Here is a 19,751-nt window from a genome sequence, read left to right on the forward strand (position 1 = left end):
TAGTTACAGAGCTATCTGAAACTATGTCAATGCTAGACAGTGGGAAAGATGGTTTCTACTGGAATAAAATGATGTGTCAAAGTATGTAATTAAATACAATAATGCACAGAGAGAAAAAAAATCATAGATAGTAAAATTCTGACATTTTCTAACTTCTGTGTTTCTCTTAGAAGTTAATCTCTAAACTGTGTTTGTTTATTTATTCCCCTAGACCTGCAAGCGATGATCCCATTGGAATACCTGTTTCATATGCAGAGCAAGGAAAACATGCAGGTACTTCAGAAAGTATACAGGGACTTGGCTGTGTTACGTAGGAATAAAACAAAACAAACAAACAAAAAAAACAAACTAAAATAAATACCCAGCAGAAACATTAAAGGATCAATTTATTTTCATTTGCATGGAATTTAGTTATAAAATAAGTTAGAGTGCCAAGTGCTTCCTCTGTCAAGCAAGGAAACTATTTCCAGTAGCCATAAAAACAAGTATGGGAGAACCAGTTAGACAAGGTAGAATTGTTTGCTCAAGCTTTTGGAAGTTCCAGCTACTAACACACTTGATACTATATTCATAGGATACCTATGAGTACTTGTGAAAGTTTCTGTCAGTTCAGACACAAACGTTTTACTCTACAATTCTCACATTATTTTTCTTTATTGTTATTTTAGATTTCTGCCTTGAATATATAAGAATAAAAATATTAGACTTTCCCTGCCCCTACAGACTTTTGGTTTTGTATTTAGTTTAGAGCCTTTACCTCTCTTTAAATTTTGTCTTTCTTGTTTCTTATGCCATGTCAGACTTCCATGCCAGTTTGGTGGCACACGGTAATGGAGACAGCTGTGGAAGCATGCTAACAAGTAAGATAACTGTGAGCAGTGGAACTGATGAAGCCTGGCTTCCTATGATGGACTTTTTGCTGTTTATGGAGCTGCTAACTCAACACAAAGTCTTCCATGCTGCTGGAGTGCTTGTGTTAACCATCCCTTATAACGTTCTTCAATGTCTATAATAAAATCCATACCATGCTCTTTTTCTTTTTAGGGCACAAATAGGGTCATTTATCCCGACTGTTTTCATGACACTTGTAGATTGTTAAAGCATCTGAAGGCACTGTCCATCTGTCGAATCGTCTGAAATTGTGAATAGACAGAGACATGTGTTTGTGTATAAAAACCCATGAAAAGTATGTTTGCATGAGTTTGCTGGACTACAAATTCAATCTAAGGTAAGATATAGTTTTCCTGAGGAATCAGCTTTAAGGAAACATTAAAAAATGGCGGGGTGGGGGGGAGAGGGGAGGGTGGCGGGGGAGAGGTCAGATGGTAGGGTGGATCAGCTCCCTAATGCTATTTTAGAAATACAAGCATATCCTTTCTGGTCTCCAGCAGCCTCTCCCAAATTGTATTATGTATCTTCTGTCTATAACTGCCTCCATGGCTGTCTTTGATAGCCAGATCATCTGAAACAACAATAAATGCCTATGTTTGCACAAGTGAATCATTCCCTTAGAATTCTGGTTCTTCAAGACAGTAGCTGTCTTCATAGAGAGAACTGCAAAGTGCCTAAGTGGTACTGTTATGGAAATAATAGCAGTAGTAGTCAATGTGATTTTGCCGCCGTCATCACATTTACATTTGAGGCTTCTGAAAACAAGGATTTACAGATTTGTTTAAAGCCAAGCAGTATAAATGGCTGATTCTGTTAATAGAAATTTCCTGTCCCCCTGTGAAGTTCTTAATTTCTTCCCTTCCTGTGAAGGCTTTACTCCAAAACTTAGGGCACTTAAATACAAAAAATATTGCAAATCATCCTTATAGAATATTTCCTTATTTATTATCTCTTCAGGTTTCAAGTAACGTGACTGGAGATAATGGACATTAATAAAGTTTTCATCCTCCACTTTTCCCTTATGTCTGTAAATCACACCAGAATTAACATGATGAACTTTCCTTTTGTAGGCTAAGAACTCTCTTAGGAACTGTCCATTGGCAGTGAGTCCTGGAGAGCTTCTTTGCTAACTTTGCCTCTTTTAAAATTTCACCATTAACAAAAACAAACAAACAAAATAAAATTGAAAACTGTGACTGTTCAAATGAAAACTGAAGCATCTTTTTCAGAAACAAACCAAATCAAAACAAGAAAACAAGCCACCCTTCTTTTGAAAGGGGAAGATTTCTGAAAATCACTGAGTGAGAGAAAGTGAGAGTGTACAAATTAGCATGACTTTCCAGGCTAAGGTAGTCATCTTGGTGACAGTTACTATAGATATGCATTACTAGAATGCTCTGGATAAAATTTTTAATCTGTAAAATTTGTCAAAGAAGGATTGGAACCCAGGACTTCTCACCCTCCCAGCCTTAGCACTGGCAACTCGAGCCACCCAATTCTTGGTTTAGATTTGTGGATTCCATAGCAAGAATCAGGCAACTAAAAGTTACATGTTATTGTGCTTAGATGGCTTTAGATACATGAGCTTATACACTGCCTGAGACCAAAATCTTCTTCAAAATATTCTTACTCACAATGCAGTCTCACAAATCGTGACTGAGGTGCCACATTCTTCAGACAGTGATAGATAGACTTGTTTTTGAGAAAATACAATCTGTGTGTATGAATCCTTCTGAAAGTAGTAAACCTGCAGCCTGTTCTTCCTTTATTTGTGGCACAGAGACATTTTGATAAATGAGCTCTACAGATGCAAGAGCATACTAATATGCCCACATATAATAAAATACTAAAAACAGAGCAATGAAAAGATTATTCTTAGGCTATGTTATCTTTGGATTTAAGTCAGTAAAAAGATGTATTAGAATGAAAAATATATCGTGTCTATAGGTCACTGATGAGTGCCACAACTTCTCCCCTTCTCATCTAGACAACATATATACATGTATTCTATCACTTGAAAGCCTCTCCAGCAATTTATGTATTTGGCTGTGGAGGGCCACAAGCCTGTCTTCACTGGGTCAGTGAAGAGGCAGTTATTGTACAGACTTTTCTGAAGCAAACTCAAACTTATAGCTTCCAAACACTTTCGACATTTTTTCTGTGGCAGTGATATACAGTGGTGCTCTTTAGTACTCCTTTCCTCATTTGTATTTGGCCTTCATTATAGAGCTTTTTTCTTCACAAAAACCACTGCAATTATACATTTACAAGCTGTAATTCTTTTCTAATATTCAGGTGCTTCTATGCAGTCTTTCAGGTTTGTTAATTTTTTCATAACTAGGCCATAATTTTTTCCTTTCTCCTTCAAAAATTCCATTTTGTTTTTAGACTTATTCTATCCCATCAACTACTCTGGAAGGTTTCAATTCTGTGTAGCGCTATTGTCTTTAGACTGAATCCAGGCATTAAAATCTGTTCAGCTGATGTTTGTCTGTATCACACTATTATTCTTTGCTGATGCTTAAAGCATGGCCTACTTCTTCAGTTGCTCAGATGTTCACCCTCATCCAATGGGACTTCCAATGCTTTATTGTATACCCTAATAAGAGGCTGAAAGTTTGAGAGTGTTTGCTTATCCATAAAGATCACTTGACCTTAAAACTATGTCCAGTCATTCAATACCAGCTTGAGACTACACCTCTTGAATGAATCAACATTTTGGCTAAAAATCGAACAAGATGGTTACTGCTTAAATAAAGTGCAAGAAGAAGGCCTGCAATTACTAGAAGCAAGACAAGGAAGTGAAGCATAAAAACACTGTTTGGACACTTGTGGGTCAAATCAGGAAAGCCAAACAAAGCTTTTTAGCAAGAGATGTAACTTGTGAGGGACAGAAAGAGTAACAGAAAGTTATTCTACAGTCAGTATAGAAAGACCTTATGCACTAGGCAATTTGGCCAGCAGAAATCACGTAAAGCTCAAGAAGTGCAAATCTCTGCACCTGGGACAGAGTAACCCCATGCATCAGTGCAGACAGGGAAGGGAATGGCTGAATAGCAGCCTGGTTGAAAACAACCTTGTGTTAACAATGGACACTAAGCTGAATGTGATCCAACACTGAGCTCTCATTGCAAAAAAAGCAAACTGCACAATGACCTACAACAGGATGTGTATGGCCCGCAGACTGAGGGAAGCTGTCATTTCCCTCTGTTCACTGCTGGAGAGGCCACATCTGTCTCCTGGGTCTAGTTACAGATGCTCCAGTTCAAGAAATACATTGAAGAAGGCTCTGCAGAGGGCTACAAAGATGGTTGGTTATGACTTTCTGAGGAGAACATGAGGTTGTGGGCCTGTTTGTTTCTGCAGAGAGAAGTCTAAGGGATTGTAGCATCATACATTATCTCAAGTTGGAAGGGACCCATCAAGATCATCAAGTTCAATGCCGGGCTTCTTGCAGAACTACCTAAAACTAAACTGTATGATTAAGAGTGTCATGCAGATGGTCCTTGAACTCCAACATGCTTGGTGCCATGACTACTTCCCTGGGAAGCTTGTTCAAGTGACTAACTACCCTCTCAGTGAAGAACCTTTTCCTAATATCCAATCCAAACTTCCCTGATGCAGGCATGACAGATCTGATAACTTACGTTTACTAGATTACACTAGATTACTGAATGGTGCGAAATGATGTAGCAAAGAACATGGGCCACAAATTGCAGATTGAGAGGTGCTCTGGCCTTGAAAGATTTTGAGATTTGGCTAGACAAAGCCTAGGCTGACTGTGGGAAAGCAAGATGTGGGAAAGCAAAGGCTTCCACAGCCTTTTAAATGTTTCTGCTTTGAGTGGAAAACTAGCATTGATGACGGGCAGCACTCCCTTCCAGACAGAATTTTCATGTGCTCTATTCCTATATATTGTTTTTCTCTGTGGAATGCTGAACAAAGGTCATGGATTTTTATGTGTTCTGTCTTGACTGTGGTTTTTTTTGTTTGTTTGTTTGGGGTTTTTTTGTTTGTTTTGCTTTATTTTTGTGTGTGTGTGTGTGTTTGTTTTTTTTTTTTAATTACCCTCTTAATTGCCTGACAAAATGCAATTTAATGAAATACACTACTTCACAAAATTCAAGGATTTTTTTTTTCTAATTAACATAACAAAGCCAATGCAATGAGGCTGCGTGTTCTTGTCAAACCCTGAGTGTTGAGTCATGCCCACTACTTAACACGTGATAAAGAATAGATCATCACCTTAAATGTAGTTCCTAATGTGACTGTCAGGAAGACATATCAGGTCATTTCTCAGTACTGGAAATACAATTTCAAGTGTTCTCTCCTCTAGCTGAGACCAATGAAATATTTTCATAGTATCACTTCCTGGGAAATCAGCACAAGTGGGTGACTCTCTGAAGTGTCTGTACGCTAATGCGTGTCGCATAGGGAACATGCAAGAGGAATTAGAGATCTGTGTACATTTACAGGGCTACAATCTCACTAGGATCATAAAGTCATGGCAGGATAAGTCATGCAAGTGGAGCATTGCAGTGGCTGGATTCTGGCTCTTTAGGAAGGACTACCTGGGATGTTGAAGAGAGGAGTAACCCTGTCTGTGAGAGAGCAGCGGAAATGCATGGAACAGTGCCTTGGGGAAGATGAGAACCTTTTGAGGGCTTATGGATCAGGATTAGCAGACAGATCAATGTGGTGTGTGTCTGCTACAGACTGCATGATGAGGAAGATGCAGCAAACAAAGCCTTCCTCAGGCGACTTGAAGAAGCCTCATCTTTTCAAGCCCTGGTTTTCAAGGAATGCTTCAGCCATTGCAATATCTGTTGAAGAGGCAATACAACAGACTATGAGCAATTTAGGGTGTTTCTGGAGTGCATCTATGATAACTTCTTGACAAAGACGATCAAGCAGCCAATGGAGGAAGATGCTCTGTTGGACATCACACTTACAGACAAGGAAGAATTGGCTAGGGATGTGAACGCTTAGGTGTAGCCTCGGCTGCTGGGACCACAAAATAGTGAAGTTCAGCTTCTGTTCAGGGAGCTGCTTTGAAGAATTGCATGAGAGATGGCAAATGGTTGATTTCTAAGGATCACATCCTCCAGGTTAAAAAAATTGTCAATGCAGGAACTTGAACAAAGGTGGTAGGAAGCCTGCATGGATGAACAAGTTCCTCCTGATAAAATTCTAACAGAATTAACATAAATGGGAAGCATAGAAGTTGTGAAAGGGACATGTTACCTTGGAGGAATATAGAGAGACCGTTGGAATGTGTAGTGATGGGGTTAGGAAAGCTTGGCAAGGGATACAGTGGGCAAAAAGAGCTGTGGGCTGGAAATAAACTGACAGCAAAAAGAAGACTATGGAAAATGTGGGCAATGGGACAGGAGAACTGGTGATGAAGGACACAGTGGAGGTACTCAATGCCTTCTTGGTCTTGACCATTACTAGTAAGATTTGCTTTCAGCAGGCATAGGTCCCTGAGCCCCTTGGGAAAAGTCTGGTACAAGGAAGACTTTCCCTTGGTGGAGGTGGATCAGGTTAGGGAACATTTAAACAAACTGGACATACACAAGTCCATGGGACATGATGGATACACCTAGGAGTGCTGAGAGAACTGTCTGGAGTCACTGCAAGACTACTGTTGATTATCTTTGAAAGATCGTGGTGACCAGGGGAGGTTCCTGAGGACTGGAAGAAAGCAAAATTTGCTCCTGTCTTCAGGAAGGGCAAGAAAGAAGATCTGGGAAACTAAAAGGCAGCCAGTTTCACCTTCATCCCTGGGAAGGCAATGAAGCAACTAATCCTGAAAACCATTTGCAAACACTTGAAAATCAGGAAAGTAAATGAAAATATTCATCATGGATTGATGAAGAGGAAAGCATGCTTAACCAACCTGAAAACCTCCTATGTTTGATGTCTTGATGTCCTGCTCCTGGGATGAATAACCCCTCACACCAGTACAGGGTGGAGGCTGAGTGTCTGGAAAGCAACTTGGCAGAGAAGGCCCTGGGGATCTTGGTGGACAGCAAGCTGACCATGAGCCAGGAAAGTGCCCTTTCAGGGAAGAAGGCCAACAACCTGGGCTGCATTAGAAGACCAGGCCCTTGAGGACCTCATCAATGTGCATGAATACCTGAGTGAGGTTGGGGGATGCAAATAAGGTGGAGTCAGACTCATCTCAATGGTACCCAGTGACGGGACAAGAAGCAATGGGCACAAACCAAAATACAGGAGGTTCTTTTTAAGTGTAAAGAAAAACTTATTTACTGCAAGGGTGGTCAAACACTGGAACAAGTTACCCAGAGACAGTATGGTGTCTCTATCCTTGGAGATATTTAAAGCCCCACTGGATAAAGTTGTGAGCAAGCTGCTGTAGGTGACCGGTGTGCAGGGGGTTGGACTGGGTGATCTCCAGCAGTTCCTCCCATCTTGGTGACTCTGTGATATCTGTGATTACAGGAAGTGCAAATCTCTCAGGGAAAGCAAAAAAGATTACAGGCAAGCTTCCATTGATTCAAAATCAGTACAGACCAGTGCTGCACAGTCTCAGTTTGCACAGTCACAGTACTATTAATGGTGCCATACTAACCAGAAATAAGCGAAAAAGAGAAAATTAAGCCATTGTCGTTGTATGTATTGCCACATGAATGAGTGACTGAAATACAAGCTGGTGTCTGAATTTGCAGCATATTAGAGACCCCTCAGTAACATGCAGGGTGTATTTTCTCTGTAGCAAACATACAACTGGTTGCACATTTCTAATAATGTGTATGCATATAGGCAACAGCCAAAGAAAAAGAATAATACAAGCCCAAACCCTTGCTTGTATTATCGCAACTTAATCAAAAAGTTGAAGAATTTTACTGCTGGTATTGGAAATTTGAGCTCTAGGGCTAGCACTGAGAGGCCCTAGGGACAGAATAACGTCCCATATTGGGTATATGTAATTGCTTCAGATGCATTTTGGCCCAAATGTCTGGAATGTTTAGGATTCAAAAAGAATATTTTTGTAAGTCATTTGCATGTATTTAGCCGCTTCAAAAATGGTTCTTAAAACTGGAGTGAGCAGGTTGTCTAAGCCAATTTTCTCAATGCCTCTTGAAAGTGCTCCTGGGGAGAGGACAGGGAAAATATATTTCAGAGCCAATCAGAAGTTCAGCAATAGCTGCACACATGCTGGGCATCAACTCTTTATTCAAATAGTGGTGCTTGCAATTTCAGTGAACACAGAAAAGAAAAATAGAAATTAGACTTATGAGAAAAGCTGATTTCCTTTCCCAGTTTAGATAGTCCTGCTGTTTTCAAATAGTAATTTTAACTAAGTAGTTGTTTTGCAATAGGAGATACTGGTCCTTTATGATCCCAGTAAGAAAGGCATTCAGACTCCATATTAAAATGCTACTTATTAGGTCTAACCCTGTAAAGAAAAAGAGAAGAGTACAGATAATCTTCCTCCCTTTAGATGCTGGGAACCCTGAGCTGGGCAGATTTGAACAGGCCTCTGATCCATGCACAGAAGACCTTGATCATGGAATGAGTGACCACATTTTGGTCATTTGAGTTACTATATTATTTTCTTACATGAGAACATCTCTGTTCATAATTTCTACTGTCAAACAGAAAGGATGCGTACGTAAGAGATTTTTGCTGCACTTTTGGATAAAGAAAAGAAAAGGGAGGTGTTTTAATCACCAGTACACACACTGTGAGCAACCTGTAGGCTGTCCTGATGCAATAAACCAGCTGACATTGTCCTGCAGCCAAGGAATTTGTGCTGCCCAACATGGTTTGAAGGCCATGCTGGATGTGCAGCACAGCACGGCACAGGACTGTGTGTACTCAGATATTGAAAAAAAGTTACTGATAGGAAAAAATACCATGCATTCTGTGAAATATTAAAGCTTCTCGATGATTTTGAAGCCTGGCAATGAAGTACTTCCGAGATAAACTTTCACAGATGTTTTATATTCCCTGTATGAAATATATATGAAAGAAAAAAAAAGTACTCTATTATGATTTATTAGCTTGTCACTATTAATTGCAATAGACATGGGTTTTTTTGAGAATATCACTCTACTCTATGAACGGATGCTTCCAATGGAAGTCAGTTCAGATAACTTCATTTCAGCCTTTTTTGAAGATTTTTCTTGAAAGCAGAAAAGGGTAACAAAGAGATCTAAGTAGGCAACAGAAAGACCAGAGGGAGGAATGAAAGAAATATGAAATTCCCCTTGTAAAGAAAGGACCCTGGACAATCAGTAAAGATAACTTTTGTAAAACTTCTCATTTTTAAAAATGAGACAAAGCAAGGAAAGCCTGTGCAAGGCAGCAGCCAAGCTAGAGACACCAAAAGTGAGGCAAATCAGTATGTCGATTGTCACTGCTGGATTTTTTTGCCACTGTGCAAGGATGCTACAAAACCTGAGCTGTGTTTAGCGCTGGTTTAAAATAGGGACCTTTCAGAGTCCAGGGGAACATGCCAGTTGCTGAGGAAATGGAAGTGTTCAAGCTGTGTTAAACAGGATGAAAGCACAAGATTTTATTTGCTCTGAAGGTGATTGTAGAAGTGGCGAAAATAGGTAAAAAATAAAAGCTCCAGGGGGTAGAGCTGTTGGTGTGTATGAAGCAGGAATGGGTACTGGTGGTTCACAGACAGAAGTCACTATGAACAGTTGAGGGTTGATTACAGGACGACTTATAGGTTTGTGGAGGACTTGTCGCTTTGAGGCTGTGACTGACCTCAAAAAATGGCTGTGCTGTGCAGGAGGTAGTGGTGGAAATGTCTGTGTCTGGCTCATTCTTTGACATTTTCATGTTGCCTGAAGCTGAGCAAGATAACTGGGCGGTGCAATATTGAAGGCCTTGATTATTCTATTGTGCTTTGCTATTTTTACTTCCTTGTGCTGTCCTGGTCTGTAAGACCTGAGAGGTGCTTGTCTGTTGACATGCTGTATTGACTGAAGCAGGAAATCTGTTCTGCGGCATCCAGACTGCTGGCACCCAAATAGGAAAGGTAGGAGAGGATTCTGGTGACTAAGTTTAATCAAACATTTTACAGTGGTTGCCTTAGCCCTGAGAGCAGCCCACAGCCACAGGTATCATTTGTGCTTCAATATACACATGAACAAACTCCATGAATGAATGGCCCTGCCCATATTTTTACAGTTGTTTTGTTAGGCAGATGATAACATGGTTCCTTAACATGGTAAAAGAAAGAGGATCATGGAGTGGAGCAAGAGTTAGGCAGTTGACTTCAGCTAAGGAAATTCAGTGTCCATTCTCACTGGGATTATGTGCTGTCTTTCTTAATCCAGGGATCAGATCTCCTTCAGGAAGCTAGAGATCATGAAAGAGTATAATTTATATAGCCATAGTTAAAGGTGATGGTTTACAAAGTCAGAACTTCCACAGGAAGGTGCCTCAAAGAGGCTTCTGCAGTTGTTATGCTTTAAATGAGCCCTTTCTTGTACCCACTGGAAGCCTGAAGATGTGCAGCACATCAACATTAAAAACAAACAAACAAACAAAAAACCCACCCAACCAAACAAACAGGGTGAACTCTTGTGGAGGGAAAACAAGCCTGGTGTTCTAGCAGTAAGATGATTCATCTGTTTTTCACATTAAAAGATGTGCATCATGGCCAACAAAAAACCTCCTTGAAACTAATTCTTGTCATGTGAAGCATATGTTTTCATTGACAAATCACAACAACAAGAACAAAGGAAAGTTCCATGGTTAGGAGATCATGCATTTGTCTTATCTAACCAAGTAAAAAAGGACCAAAAGCAAGGTACTGATCTTTTTGTCTTTAACCCAAGCCTGAAGTTCCCATCTTTAGTATGGTATGCAAAAATAAAGCTGCTTCTTTCAGGTTTCAAGGGAGAGATCTGTGGTATATGAATCAAATTAAATAACCATTGGCCTCAAAATTTTTCTAGTAAAGAATAATGACAGTGAGAAGAAAGCTCATTATTAATCAATCACCAAAAAGAGTTTGAAAGAATGGCAAGTGGGGAAAGCAAACGACAACTTTAGACACCTGAGGCAACTTCAAATCAGACATTTTTTGGTCTATGGTTATATCTGCGCTGGCAAATATTGTAGTGCGAGGGAGAAGGTAGAGTGAAACAGCTGGTGCTGAGGACCAAGTCACATTACTGTATTTATGCTAGGACTTTTTTTGGTCTATATTTGGACTTTCATCCCCTATTTGGATTCTAGTTAGACCCATGGATTGGCTGTCCATTAGCACTTGCAGAGCACTAGTTGCGTTCCTGGAGCACATCTAACCGTTTAGTCATACAAAAGAAATGCAGTTCATGCATTCGATGGCTCGCTTCACAAAGTGAGTCAAAGTGTGGTAATGCAAATGGACCCATTGAATTCTGCGGAGAGGGACCACTTCTTTCCTCTCCATACAGTAGATTTACACAGCTCAACCCTTCCCTCAGCTGCAAGAACCACAGTAATGAACAATGATGGTAGGAACTGAGCTTGGTAACTGAGTCTGGAAGAACCTGTGCCATCTCTTCAAGCACTGTCAAATGTACAGGTCATTGTCCCCAGCCTGCTGCCTTAGGCAGTTGCCTCCTTACCCTTTTCTTCAAGCCAAGACTGCCCATATAATTGACTTCTTTTATAACTTGGAGTAAATAATTGTTATTCTTAACTCAGTACTGCTGAGACTGAGCTGATAGGAGATGTAATAATCCATATCATTTATAGCATTCTGTATCATTTTATGAGAGATTTTCTGTTCTCCTTGCAATTATAAAATCATCAGCCTTGCAGTGATTGTTTTGTCAGATCCAAAGGGCAAAAACATCATTTCATAGCTGAGACAATTCCCTCTCATCTGTTTTATTAGAGGGCCCAGTTGTAATTTTTCACCTTTAAGCAGCTTCTTATATTTTTAAATGCTCAAATCTAGCAGTGTTGGTTCCCCAAACTCCAAATTTCCTAAACTCTCAAAGAAAAAATATTGAGTGGCTTGGTTTCCTATAATATTTGTTTGAATCAAAACCTTAATTAATATATTTGGTCAACATTCCAGTCACCACTTAAGCTTAAATTTCTGTGTATATCTCCAAACATTTAGTTCTCTGTGCATGAAAGCTTGCTGACAACATTTTTTGGTGTGGCTGAAACATAATTTCGTCCATTTGGAAGTACAATTATATTTAAGAACAATGTCTAGCCAAATGCGGTTCAGAGAATTTTCCATAGATATCCTATTTAGTTACCTAAATACTTTTTTTTGGAGATAGGTCTGTATTTTACAGTAGAGAAGGTGAGTGAGGTATATATTCTGTTTTTATGGTTATTAAAACTATGTAGTTTCTAAAGGAGATCTTCAAATTTAATCTTGTTTGAGAGCTGGAGAACTGATAGCTTTATTTCTTTACGTCTCTTAGAAACATCTGTTTTATGTTTTTATTGAACAAAAAATGTTGTGATGTCAGATCTGAAGAAGTGATTTACTGAAGAAGGGATTTTCTTCAGTCCTTCTTCTGAAATGACCACCACATTATAAAATAGTCTCTACATGTCCCTTTTTCCCTTTTTGTACTTTTCTACCTATAAGTGGAATTTTAGAATATGCTGCGTTACTAAAATCCTGTTGTTTATTTTGAAACTGACTCCTACTACGTTCATTTGATAGCCCCAATTCATTGAAAGATGCAGAATATAGTAATGACATACATTATTTTACACACCTTTACATAATGTGTTCACATTTCAGGACCTCAGGTAAAAACACTGAGAGGCAAGGACTGGAAGGAAACCCTTGTCTAATACAAACTTTTTGTCCAGGCTTACTATCCCTTCACTGACTCACTGTAAAAAGTTTGTAAGTTTGTTTGTTTGTTTGTTTGTTTGTTTGTTTGTGTGCTTTTCCCCCGAAGATTTATAGTTTGTACAGATGTGGGTGGTTTTTCATGTTGTTTTTGAAGCAAGAATAGCAAAAGGCCTGGTACAAAGGATGCGCTTGATAAATTCTGAAATACAGCTCCACTGCCAAAGCACTAGTGATGAGGTGTTATTTTTTAATGTGAAAAAACCACTTAAATTTCTCTAGTCTTTAAAATGTCTGGAATTTAATTGGTAAATGTAAAAGTATGGAAAACAGCAAATTAAAAATTAGAACCCAAAATTTTAAAGTTCAGATCTCAACTATCCCAAAATTGTAAGACAATTGAGAACTGTACCTCAAAAAGGGGATGACAGTAGCCATAGTTAGAAACAGGGCTACCAGACTTGCCTGTTATTCAGCTGCAGTGGTTGCTGAAAAAAAAACAGACTGAAACAGCAAAATGGCTGTAGAAAGTCATTAGCCTTGTTCATATTTACCAGGCCTACTCTTCATAATTAGTCAGCCCAAAACACTTATCAACTAATTGTATTAAAAACAGTCATTCCACAATTTTCCTACCAGATAGAGAACTGAAGAAATTACGAAGGGTGGTGATAGGTATTAATGCATTTCAGAAATTATATACAGCCTGATAAAATGAGTTTTCATGTTTAACTGGTCTCAGCTCCTACTGAGTGTGCTACAGTTCATCCTGAGTTCATAAAAATGTCCTTTTGAACAGGAACATGCTTTTTCTTTGGGAAGTATGCTGGAAGGTAAGCAGACAATTGTCAAAGTATAGAATCTGGTTGAAGATTGCCTATGTCCCAACATACTGTGGTTGAATGGATGATTTAATTGTATCAATATTTTATCTCGGTGAGCAAGAGCTCATGGCACTGGTGTTCAGAAACATCATTGGTTTTGCTATGCAAGCAGCACAGCATTTGTTTGTGAATGGGATCTGGAGGTGGCGTCTTATGGTTCCTATACCCTGAAAAATGAAACAATCTTATACAGAAGAAAGGGTTTCTCCCAGTCTGACTCTGCAGAAATGAAGGAATAAATATCTGATATTTAAATACATTAAATCTAAAATTTAAAATTTAATAGAACCAGACTATGATACTTCTCATGTCTACTTGTCCATAATTTTTCCCACAACGCTCCAACCATCTTTGTCATTGGTGAGATAGTTTAAGATTTGTGCAGATAGGCAGGAAAAAGTGAGTGTGACTGGAATTAAAGAAGTCAGGGAAGAAGAATGCAGTATTGGAGGAAAAACAGAGGTAAGAAGAAATGATGGTACAAAGAGAAGAAGAAGAATAAGACAAGAAATATAATGAATTAATACCAAAGATCTATTTTTATTAATGTATAATTTTTCTGTATAAACATTTATAAATGTCATTTTTTTCTCTCTAGAACAACACACTGAGTATTAATTAGAAGAGTGAAGGACAAAAGTGTCAAGAAGCAACATAAGGGAAAATAACTTTGGGAAGATCAGAAACGAAGAGAATTTTTAAACAGATTTCAAATAAAATGTTTTAAAATGTCAAAGTTGAGTGCATAGTGTAACATTTAATTAAGGAATCTGTATTGTGTTTTGGTTGATTTCAGAGACATCAAAACAGCTCTGAACTTTGTAAGGCAAGATTTTGGGGGATACTCATCTAGGTGGAACTAATGATAGATTGGAGAAAACAAAAAAGCTCTTGGACATATAAACAATTCTACAGGTGTGTTTTCAGACATCTAAAAAAAATCAGTATGTAATTTCAGTCAAATAAAACTAGAAAAGAAGCAAAAAAAAAAAAAAGCGTAAGTTATTTTTTGTATTTGTGTTTGAACTGCTTTGATGGGTAACACTGAAAGGCCCGTTCACAGAGCCAGAAAGGGCAATAAAATGCTGGGGCTGCTTAATCCTTGCGAGAGCGTGCGGCCTTCCTACCCTCAGCCAGCTTTAGGAAGAGCATCAGTAGCCTCCGTGTCTTCCCAGGAGAGCCTTGCAGGTCCCACCACAGTAGCTGGGAGCCAGGGGCTTCACGGATATGTGTTTTTGTGCATGGAAATCCTGGAAATCCAGGGGCCTGGCAGTTCAGTGAGGACATGCCAGGGCAAGTTTCAAGGTACCCTTTAGGAAAGCATCAACAACGGTGAGATGATGCTTTGAAGCCACATCCTTTTTGAGCTGTTTTTTCCTTCTTCCTCTTGGGTTGCACCTCACTGCTTTTTCAGTCATCTGCACATCCCCCCTCCCTTCATTTATTCAGGATGTTTTGCTTTATAAGTGGCATTTCAGGACTCTGCTTTTAACCCTGCTTCCTTTTGTGCAGTTGGGCTCCTGGAAAAATAATGCAGAGGAATGAGTACAACACATCCTTTGGAGATCGCCTAATTGCCACTTTTCTTTTATACCATAATTTGTCCTTCCTTTTCAGCTTGAGCAGAAAGTCTGCTTATCTGTTTAATTTCTGAGACTGCTAGTCTATTTTATAAATCACATATCATGAAAAGGATACATTGTACTTGTCTCATATCAATCCACACACTTTGGATCACTGTCAGGTCTTCACAGTATCACAGTATCACAGTATGTTAGGGATTGGAAGGGACCTCAAAAGATCATCTAGTCCAATCCCCCTGCTGGAGCAGGAACGCCTAGGTGAGGTCGCACAGAAACATGTCCAGGCGGGTTTTGAATGTCTCCAGAGAAGGAGACTCCACAACCTCCCTGGGCAGCCTGTTCCAGTGCTCTGTCACCCTTACTGAGAAGAAGTTTTTTCTCAAATTTAAGTGGAACCCCTTGTGTTCCAGCTTGATCCCATTACCCCTTGTCCTACCATTGTTTGCCACCGAGAAGAGTCTGGCTCCATCCTCGTGGCACTCACCCTTTATATATTTATAAACATTAATAAGGTCACCCCTCAGTCTCCTCTTCTCCAAACTAAAGAGACCCAGCTCCCTCAGCCTTTCTTCATAAGGGAGGTGCTCCACTCCCTTAATCATCTTCGTTGCCCTACGCTGGACCCTCTCCAGCAGTTCCCTGTCCTTCTTGAACTGAGGGGCCCAGAACTGGACACAATATTCCAGATGTTCTGGGGCAATTATAGATTGCAGGATGATAATAAAAATTATAGCTTTCCAGTGTAAAGTACATTTTTAAAGTAATCTCTCCACTGTCTTCCTCTGCATTTTCCATCAGTTTCAGAGCTGACTGTTACAGCAACTAAAAAAGAAAAAAAAAATTTGTTTGCCATGTCTAAGTTTTACATTCAATAATGAGTTTTGGTTTGTTTTTTGTTGTTTTGTTTTTGTTTTGTTTTGGTTTTTAATGGGGCATAAGCATCAGCTTTCATTGATGAAACAAATGAAAATTCTCAACTAAGAAATTTCCACAGTGATGTTTTCCAGAAGCTGGAGCACTGTGTAAAGGGCCATCTGATGTGTGAGCATTTTTTGTGCATTTCCTAGGAGAACTGACAACTATTATCTGATATAGATATTATGGTCTTAAAGGCAGTCTGAAACTGGCACTTAGCAGTCTTTCTCCACTCCAATAATATTCAATCTTTTTAATGGACTGCCATGATAATTGGCTGAAACTTCATCTGGAATAACATTTGTGTAACATACTGTTACTTCATACCAAGTAAAAAATTAACAAATAGTTATTTGGCTCATTGACATTTCATCATCAAATTAAAAATTTCCCTTAACCACTGCTTATGAGACTTCATTTGTATCTTATGGTAAACAAGCCACTTAAAATGACCGTGATCAGAAATAGCCAGAGCATTGTGTTACTCACCAGGGCTCACGTTACCCTGGGTGTTTAAGTATTGCTTACTCCATGTCTAACATTGAATTGACTTTGGTACTAACAATTCCTCATAAGCTCCATTTGACTGTGTGGCTGATTTGCTTCTGTGACAGGGATTATGAAGCTGAACAGCTTCCACATAGTACAAACCTCCTGTTCCTGAATTATGGATTTTACTTCTGTGCTGGGATGGTGCCCAGGTATGTGTTATCCCATTCTATTTTCCTAAACCCTTATTTCTATGAGAGAAAATATAGGAAAACCAACCATAAAAGAGTTGCTTGATGATCAGGACAGATAACTGAGCTAGATTTGAATGGCACCAGCACTCTAGGGCATGTGATCCCTGCAGTTTAGACACTGCTATTTTGTACCAGAAGGCAAATGATCCTTACTAATATGCCTGATTTCTCTCTGCTCAGTGAACACTTGCAACCCAACATGGTCTGAGAGATTTTTCTTCTTGCATTTGAATTATAATTTCAAAGGCAGACTCAAACTTTCTGCAAACGATTTGCATTTCCTCCATCATCACGAAACACAGTAGCAGCTTCTTTTTTCTTTTATCTTTTTAAAGTCCCTGTGGCAAATGTCTGAGATGCTCAATTTACTGAATAAATGCGACATCTTCAGAAGGAATAGATTTCATGTGTTATTTCTGTAACATACTATCTGTTACTTGACTATCTGATGTTTCATTTTCTCATTCTCCAAAATCTTGTAATTTTTTTGACTAATATATAGGAGAAAAAAAATAAAACTAAGCTTTTAAACCATGCTGTCCTTTCTATACAACAAACATTTTTTTCCTCACCAAAACTTTAAAGTTCCTGAGTTCTCCAGGAGAAATGATGCAAAGGAGTCTTTCCAGGAAAAAAAATAACATTGGTTGTGGTAAAACAATGAGATGTTTGCTGCAGCCTGAAAAGAAATCATATTTTTCTTCTCACATTCCCAACTCAAAGGGTTGTTCAGAGAGGAAATTCCTCTCAGGGTGGTACAGTAACAATGTTCTTCTCTGCCTCCTGTAATCAGAGCTGAACAAAAGGTTCTACCTGGCTTCCTAGAAATTCTTTTGTTGCTGAACTGAATCTGTGACATCCCTGTTGACAGACTTCAGCATCTTCTAAACCTGATTCTATTACCTATCAGCCCATGACATGCCACGGTGCAGTAAGAACCTGGTAGGAGGTGAAATAAAAGCTTAGACCACTGACACGCTTGGTGTTCTTTCTAAATAAGGAAAATAATTCTTTATGTTTCATTAGAAAAGAAAGACCTTTTAAGAACAACTGAGTTGAAAATATTGGGATCTTGCCGAGTTTCAACTGTAACAATATTTCGTGAAAAAATCCTCTATACGTCTTTCATATGCAATTTTCAGTTTTGATCTAACCTCTTTATCTCATGGCTGACTCTGAGAGAAAAAAATGCAACAAAACAAACAAACAAAAAACCATTAAAAACTCCATCACCATTAAAATCAAATTATATTCAAACCTCCAAATTCCTGCAGACAGATTCTCCAGTCACCATTTCCTTTTCCCATAGAAACAGGTAAGTAGGTGCATTTTAATTGCCTCTTTCTTTCTTTAACAGGAGAAGGCCTGAAAAAATAAATGTTGATGCTTCTGAAGTGACTATAATGCTGTCTTCAAGCATTAAGCAAAACTCCCATGAAATATATCAGCGCCAATGATATAAAGAATCTAGAGGTCTTTCAACATGCTATGTAACCCTCCGTCTTCCACAAGTTTATTACAGAATAAAAATGAATGCTCAGCCATTGCCACATGGCTCCTAAGACTAAAGCCCCTGAAGATACATAGATTTTTTTTTAAACTCGGAAAATTGTCAGTATTCTGGGCAAAAGAATCAGACTCTCATGTGAAGACGGTGTGAGACCATAATGTCTCCCATGCTGGTTGCTCAAGGAAAATAGCAAGGTATTTTGCTTCAAGAAAACCTGAGATTCTTCTTCATCAAGCCCCAAATTTCTGCCAAAAGAGGCACCTGCTAACCCCTCCCAGCTCCTCTGTGGGTCACTGATTCCGCCGGACATGACATACTGCCTGAATTCAGCTGTCAGATAAGTTTCTCCTTATTCAGCTTATGCATTTTCTTCTTGCAGCTTCTGTGATCCATGTGATAATAGAAAGCTGTACTGCTCATCAAAATTTCTTTTTCCCTTTCTGCTAAATAAGAAATGAAGGTGGGAACTATATGACTCCAACAGAGTTATTGAAACCAAGACCAGAGAGAGGAGCAACATTAATCTTCAAAATGAATTTTGGGGGAGAAGGAGAATGGGTGACTGCTACATAAGGAGAATACCTGCTGATAACAGACTTGGGGAGTTTGTGCATAGCTGAAAGTTGTTTCCAGCTGCTTTTTAAGCATGTGTGGAGCCATTCTTTGGAAGAAAGCATACATGTGGTAATCATGATAGTCCACATTAGGCCCATCAACCATCCTGGCTAACATCTGGTGTCAGAAGGAGAAACGATTAATTTTAGCTTTCTCTTCAGAGGTGCAGGGGTCTTTCTTGTGGCAGCTGCTCTGAGGCAAAGCACAGAGGACAACTGCTGGTTTTGTAATTGTAATAAAATCTTCCCAATTTTTCTACCAACAGGCAAATCAAAATTCAGAAGTACATTCACCCTGGAATAGAATACAAATTTTCCCCATAAACATGATAGCTCTATTTTTAGTATTCAATTATATTTTATACATACTCTGATTGATTGGTATTTGCAAAAATATGAAAACAAAATCTTCATTAAGCTGCGTGTTCAAAAAAGGGAACATTTAAACCAACCTGTGCTTTTACTGCTTGACTTAAACAGAAGAAGTCAATCTGAACATTTCTAACCTTTTGTTTTATTAGTGTTATATCCCATACAGTTTTTCCATGCTTGGTCACTGACATTAGATCATTTTTTATGGTACTTGATTCTATCTAACAGCATAGCATTATATGAACTTGATCTGCAAACTTACGAAGAAAACAGATAAAAGTAAATATTTTTATATTTAAACAACATTTTACATTTTTTTATTTTATAGTTCATTATAACAGGTTCTTGACAAAATAAATAAATTAATTCTTAGTTTTTAATAAAATTGTTGCAATGTCTGAAACTTGTCTCCACAGAGACTATGATAATATTATCT

At 38.7% G+C, this 19,751-nt stretch overlaps 1 long non-coding RNA gene across 4 annotated transcripts in view; it reads left to right on the forward strand.

The window, feature by feature from the left end:
- LOC110362803 (uncharacterized) overlaps positions 1-15,544 on the forward strand; it is a 140,800-nt gene extending 125,256 nt beyond the window's left edge. For 2 of the 4 annotated variants that reach the window (XR_010471427.1, XR_002420452.2), the window contains 3 exons: positions 212-273; positions 801-860; positions 14,177-15,543. This is a non-coding gene — a long non-coding RNA (uncharacterized LOC110362803). Of the gene's footprint in view, positions 1-211; positions 274-800; positions 861-1,044; positions 1,229-14,176 lie in introns of all 4 variants that reach the window. The other 2 variants (XR_002420454.2, XR_002420453.2) reach the window with 2 other exon arrangements.
- The last annotated feature ends 4,207 nt before the right edge of the window (positions 15,545-19,751 follow it).

Source organism: Columba livia, chromosome 3 (assembly GCF_036013475.1).
Source record: "Columba livia isolate bColLiv1 breed racing homer chromosome 3, bColLiv1.pat.W.v2, whole genome shotgun sequence".
In the NCBI taxonomy this organism is placed as follows: domain Eukaryota; kingdom Metazoa; phylum Chordata; class Aves; order Columbiformes; family Columbidae; genus Columba; species Columba livia.